Genomic DNA, 6,301 nt, shown 5'->3' on the forward strand with positions numbered 1-6,301 from the left:
CTTAAAATTAGGGGAGACTATATACAATTTGAGTAGGAGGTGGGGGGGTGACCAAACTAACCAAAATGAAGTCAAAATGATCATTCACATTTTAGTCTTTAATTTAAGCACATAAAACTGTACTACTTAATATATTTCTCCATAAACTTTTTGTGAAATTCAGATCGCAGTGTATCATTTACAAATCTTTTGTCTTTCTTCTGATCATCTACACCTTTTGCACAGTTCTTGAAAACGACATCATCATCCCACCTGAAGGGAAAAAAACAAGAGAGAGAGAACACTCGTATTGATCAGGAGCCAACACTGTGTGAACTGCAAAGTTAGTCATTACACAGAAAGATGCTCAGCATGTACCTCATTCAATGCAGCGATTACACCCTAAAAAACAAAGTAATTCTGAACAGGTTGTAAGCTTGCTTTATAATAGCAGAAGGGCCAATTCCCATTTAGAATATATAAAGCATTCTTATTACTTCCCCAGTATAAGCAGCTTTGAGTTAAAAAGCAGAAATACATACATTTTAATAGCATAAATACTGAATGAGTTCAAGTCTACAACCAACAGGCAGCACCTGGCACTACCCTGATTAGTACAGACAGCTCTAGATGGTTAACTGATCAACTTAACTGCAGTTCAGCTTAGGTGGTTTTAAGGATGTTACATACTCTTTCATCAGTTAACATTTAGCAATCATCCACTGTATTTACATTTTAGAACAAAAGGAGAAGAAACTACTAGGGTGTAACAATTAAGTCTCATATCAGCACACATTTACATTCGCAACAAACAGCAGCTGAAGAGCTTTGGGCAGGACTCTGGATTTCATCATGTACAAGCATAAAAAAATACCCATGAATGGGCTATGAAATACAGGTTTTATAGAAACTAAAGAGTATGATTTCAAAATATCATCTAGCATATAAAAGACAAACCCATCCGTGTAATACATATACTCTCACAAACAGGTATAAAGTGAAAGCCCATGTAATATGTGTGTGTGCATATCTGCATGCCAGAAAAAACTGCACATGGAAAATAAGCAAAGAACATGGGCATCTTTGGAAAAGTGTGAGCAAAGTCATCACTGGTGCAAGACACAGAAACATGAAAAGCTGAGCACAGCTGGGTCAAATGTGACCTGCATATTAACACATGTTCCAATCTCCAAACAATTCCATCTGCATCCAAACAAGGCAGAACAAACTACGGTTTAGTATTAATATAATCAATGTAGCTTTTCTTTTCTATCCACTCTCTCAACTCACTCCCAAAAGGTTTTTAGTCCCTCTATCTCAACACCAAAACTGCTCTCCGGTGTTGCTATATCCAATAGCCAATTCACAGTGCTCATTTTACTTGCCTTGTCATCAATATTTGACCTAGATCAGGAGTCAGCAAACTTTTGAGATGGGAGAGCCAATCCTGTCCCTCACAATAATTTAAAAATTATTGGAGAGCCATAAAACAAATGAAATCACCATTATGTGACTAATATCCTTTAAATATTTTATAAATGAGGGCCGGCTGAGTGGCGTGTTGGTTAAGAGTTGGCTTGGGACACCAGCTCTGAGCAGCAGGGCCGCGGTTCAGATCCCACATGGGCCAGTGACGCTGCGCCCTCTACAGCTAAGATGGTGAACAACAGCTCGACCTGGAGCTGGGATGCCGTGAGGTGACGGCGTAGGCTGCAGTGGGGCTGGCTGGCAGCTGGCGTGAGCTTTCGTGAGCCGCCGTGAGTGGCCGTCCAATGGCTGGTGAGCGACTGCCTCACCTGGGAAGAGCGCAATGACAATACCAACATGGGCCAGTGAAGTGACATCCTCCACAACTAGACTGAAGAACAAAAAGGACAGCAACTTGTCTGTTCCCCTTACCTGACTCCCCAATGCTGTTCCCCTCCCCCAATTCCCCAATAAAACTTAAAAAAAAAAATTTTATAAATGAAACTATGATAGTTTTATTTTCATTTTCAATTTTACTTCAGAGCCACATGTACATACCAAAAGAGCCACATGTGGCTCCCAAGCCACAGTTTGCCGACCCAACCTAGATAATCACTCCCCTCCCTTGAAAGCAAGCTTTGTTTGCTTGGCTTCCAAGACACCCACCAATCTCTTGGTTCTTCTTTCTCACTGGCTGCTACTTTGCAGCCTAGCTTTTTTCATTCAAAATTCATTCGATCAATATTTACTGAACACCTAGTATGTACGGGTCACTGTTCCAGGTATTGATAGCTAATCATCTACCCAACCTCTAAACATTATCCCAGGCTCAGTCCTCTGACTGCTCCTCTCTGACTATATTCATTCCCTAGGTGATCTCATCTAGTCTTCATGGCTTTAGAAAACTAACGTAGGTCGACAGCTCCCAAATTCATTATCTCTAGCCTGGACTAACTCCAGAACCATATATCAAGATACCTACTCAACATTTCCATACATGTATTTAACCTCCCAAACTTAACATGTCTTAGACCTGTCACCTCCCCCACTCCCAGTCTTAGTTTACATTCTTCCCCATATCTGTTCTTTCAATTGCTCAAATGCCTTGGAGTCTGGTCTATGATAAAATGTCACCTGCCCACCAAATTCTTCCTTGACTATGCTGTTGCCATTGTAAGGGTTTGAATTTTTGCTACAAATGAGTTGGGAAGCCACTGGATAGCTTAGAACAGGAGGTTGTCACCTTTCATGTTAGAAGGACCATGACGCTGCCGTGTGAAGAAAAAAACTGGGGGTGGGGGTGGGGGTGGAGACAGTGGTGAGCGTGCAAGCAGATGACCAATTAGGGGTGCTGCATCACTCCAGGGGGAGATGGTAGTAGTGGAGGTGGTGAGAAACAATAGACATGGTTTAAAAGTTAAGCCTGCAGGGTTCCTTGATCGCCTTACAGGAGGATCAACCTTCCGCCCACGCAGCACTTCCCCTAAGCTGTTCTATTTTATTTTCCTACACATCCCTATCTAAAGCACCATATTCAACATGGATTCTCCAGCCTTCCACTTTCCCCTCCAAACACACACACTGGACGGAAGAGTTACCATGGAGGCCTAAGACTGCCATCCTAAGAAAGGCCTGCTTGCAAGGCTGACCAACGGCTGGCACTTGGAAACTTGGACTCCAGGAATCTTCTGTCATTGTGCCTTGACTGTTTGTGCAAATCATGAAGTTGATGCTGAACACCTGCTTTCCTCTGGGAGTGTGGATTTGGTGTGTGCTGGGCAGGGGTTATCTAGATGACTAGCCCCCAATAAAATCCTTGGGCACTAGGGATCTAACGGGCTTCCCCAGGCAGAAACAATGCACACATGTTGCTGTATTTTCACTGCTGAGGGAAAGAATGTGTTGTGTGTGACCCTCCATTGAAAGGCAGAGCACAAGGAAGTGTGCACATGGATTCCTTCAGTGTCTTTTCCCCCTAGGGTCTGGCTATACACCTTTATATGTTTGTCAGGAGTACAACTCTATCCTGAGTCCCCTGAGTCCTTCTAGTGAGTCTCCAAATGTGAAGGGTAGTCTCAGGGAACACGAACACGAACGAACACACACACCCCTAAAATGTAAGCTGTGTAGGGTCAAGGGCTCAGTGCACTGCTCCATCTCTAATGTTTACAACAATATCTGGTACACAGCTGGTTATTATAAATACCTATTGAAAATAAATTATTTTCTTTCATTCTCCTTCTTCCATTATTCAAAAATCTGATAGAGTTATCAGTACAAAGTGGGATTTTAGAAGCATTATATAATACAGTTTGCTATAAAACTCATAATCTGTGTATATATTTCCAGCCCATTACTGTATTGTACCTTCTTTTAACTTTGAAGTTGGTCTGAGGCTGGGAAGGGCCAGTGAGATTAAGGAGAGGATTTCCACTCAGAATGTTTTCCATACGAATCCTTTCTTCTTCAGCTTTTTGTTCTTGCTCCTTCCTGGCCTGCTCTTCAGCTCTTTCTTTTTTAATTTTTTCCAGTTCTGCAAGAAGAGCTGCAGTATCATCATCATCACTCTCCTCTTCAAAANGGATAACGCAGTGGTTCTCAAACCAAGATAAAGATTGGTATCAACTAGAGAGCTTTAAAAAATATGAATGCCTAGGTTTTATCCTCAAAGATTCTGATCTAATTTGGAGTGTGACGTTGGCATCAGGGTTTTTAAAACATCCCAGATAGTTCTAAAGTGCAGCCAAAGTTGAAAAACACTGGGATACTAGGAGAGAGGCTTAGAGAATAAAGAGAAGATCTTGAAATTTTTAAATATGCTTGCCAAAATTAAACAAAAAAAAATCAGCAAAAGAATTGAAATAGAAGGGGTAGAAAATGCCCTAGAAAGAAGAACAAAAAGACAGAGACCAAAACATGACGCAAAAATAGAAGGTTAATATACCAAACAGTTGAAGTTCTGAACAGAGAGAACAGAGGAAATGGAGGGGGGAATTTTTCAAAGAAATGAGAATTTTTTTTTAGACCTGAAGGTCATGAATCAGCAAAGGACTCACTGAAAATCAAGCATTATAAGTGGTAATAGACTCATAGCTAGGTACATCATTATGAAATTTTGGAACAGAAAAAAAAAGAGGGAGAGAGAGAAGAGAACATATCAAAAGACTGCAAACATTAATACAAATACTAGGACATACATAAAAGAATATGAAAAAGATTGACATCAGAGTTTCTAAGAGCAATACCGAAGTTTAGAAAAAAAAAATGGAACAAAGCATTTAAATTCTAAGAGAAATTTATTTTAAACCCATACTCAGGGAAAGTATCAATTAAAGAGCAGGGGTAGACTAAAGTTGGATGTAAACATGCAAGGACTCAGATATGTCACCTCACATTTATCCTTTCCTATGAAGTTACTTCAGGATGTATTCCATGGAAAGAGAGGAATATATCAAAGAGAAAGACATGGGACACTGAAAATATGGGGTTCTATGTGGGAAAGCATTAAAAGGCAGTCCTATCATTAACACTCATGCTGGGACCACTATTCCATCTGGAGGGTTCTAGAAAATAGATTACTTGACTGTTTAACTCTCATAATGAAATCATTTTTTAAAAATGAGGATAAGTAAATGAAGACATTAAAGAAGAAAAGAAAGGCATACTCTAAGAAAATAAAGCTGTCTGAGCAAGGAAATTTAATCATAATATTGGCATTGTAAATTCTTTGATCTAAAAAATTTTTTTATGTAATCAGTTTATCTGTTGTTTTCTGCTTTTGATATTATGCTTAGTTAGAAAGGCAACCCCTCAATATTATATACATATATATAATGTATATATATATATATATATATATATATATATATATTCTCTAATACATTTATTTATTTATTTCTCTTTAAATCTTTAAACCATATGAAATTTATTCTGAAGGACTTGTGAGGTAGCTATAGGGAACACCGCTGTGCTGGCACCCAGGACCTCACATGCATCTCCATAGGTCACCTGGGTAGGACTTGAATGCAGCTGATCTGAATTGTGACAGAACACGTTGGGATCCTCCTGGAACGTAGGGACATGAGAGGCTCATGAGGAACTGTCATGGCCTCCTGGGTTTGAGGTTTTCTGACTCACCTCCTTTGGGATACAGCTGGAAGCTGTGCAACTTAGCTGCAGCATGACATTGTTTTCTCCACACCAGGGTGACCTGTTATTAGTGTTGCTGTCACCTGGTCTTTGTTGTTTCCAGGTTGCCCTGCACATGGGCCACAAGGAGCTAAGCAGCCTTGGCAACTTCTTGTGCTGACTACGTATGTACCGAAATATCTGGACCTGAAAAGGGCTTATTTCTTTACTGGCCGCATCTATCATTCTTACCCTGGCCTTGTGCTTGACAGTAGCAATTTATTTTCTATAAAATGGTTAGAAAACTTTCCTGATACCATTTCCTGGAAAGTTCATTTTTTTCTCATTTGACTCTGGGTGCCGAACACACAATGTGATATATAGATGATGTCTTACAGAATTGTACACCTGAAACCTATATAACTTTACTAACCTTTGTTACCCTAATGAACTTCAATTAAAAAAAGATAATAATAATGCTGCTATAGAAAAAAAAGAAAAGAAAACATCAGCATGATTAAATGACTTTTTCACTATAAAAAACAAACAACAAAAAAATTTATTACATACAAAATTATTTTATGTATTTGGATTTGTTTCTGGACATTTTAGTATGTTCCATTTTTTTCCATGTCTCTGTGTGGTTGCCAGAACCACAATAATTTTTATATGTTTATAATCCATTTTAAAATTCGTGGAGAAAACCCCGCTCATTATTCTTCTTTGA

General features: G+C 39.3%; 1 long non-coding RNA gene across 1 annotated transcript; it reads right to left on the reverse strand.

Annotated features, from left to right (window-relative positions):
• Positions 1–79: 79 nt before the first annotated feature.
• On the reverse strand, positions 80–4,020 carry LOC109390529 (uncharacterized). The gene is made up of 2 exons (XR_002125594.1): positions 3,814–4,020; positions 80–252 (listed from the first exon to the last, which is right to left on the reverse strand). It is a non-coding gene; the product is annotated as an uncharacterized LOC109390529 (long non-coding RNA).
• Between the last annotated feature and the right edge of the window lie 2,281 nt (positions 4,021–6,301).

Source organism: Hipposideros armiger, unplaced genomic scaffold, assembly GCF_001890085.2.
Source record: "Hipposideros armiger isolate ML-2016 unplaced genomic scaffold, ASM189008v1 scaffold_274, whole genome shotgun sequence".
Classification (NCBI taxonomy): domain Eukaryota; kingdom Metazoa; phylum Chordata; class Mammalia; order Chiroptera; family Hipposideridae; genus Hipposideros; species Hipposideros armiger.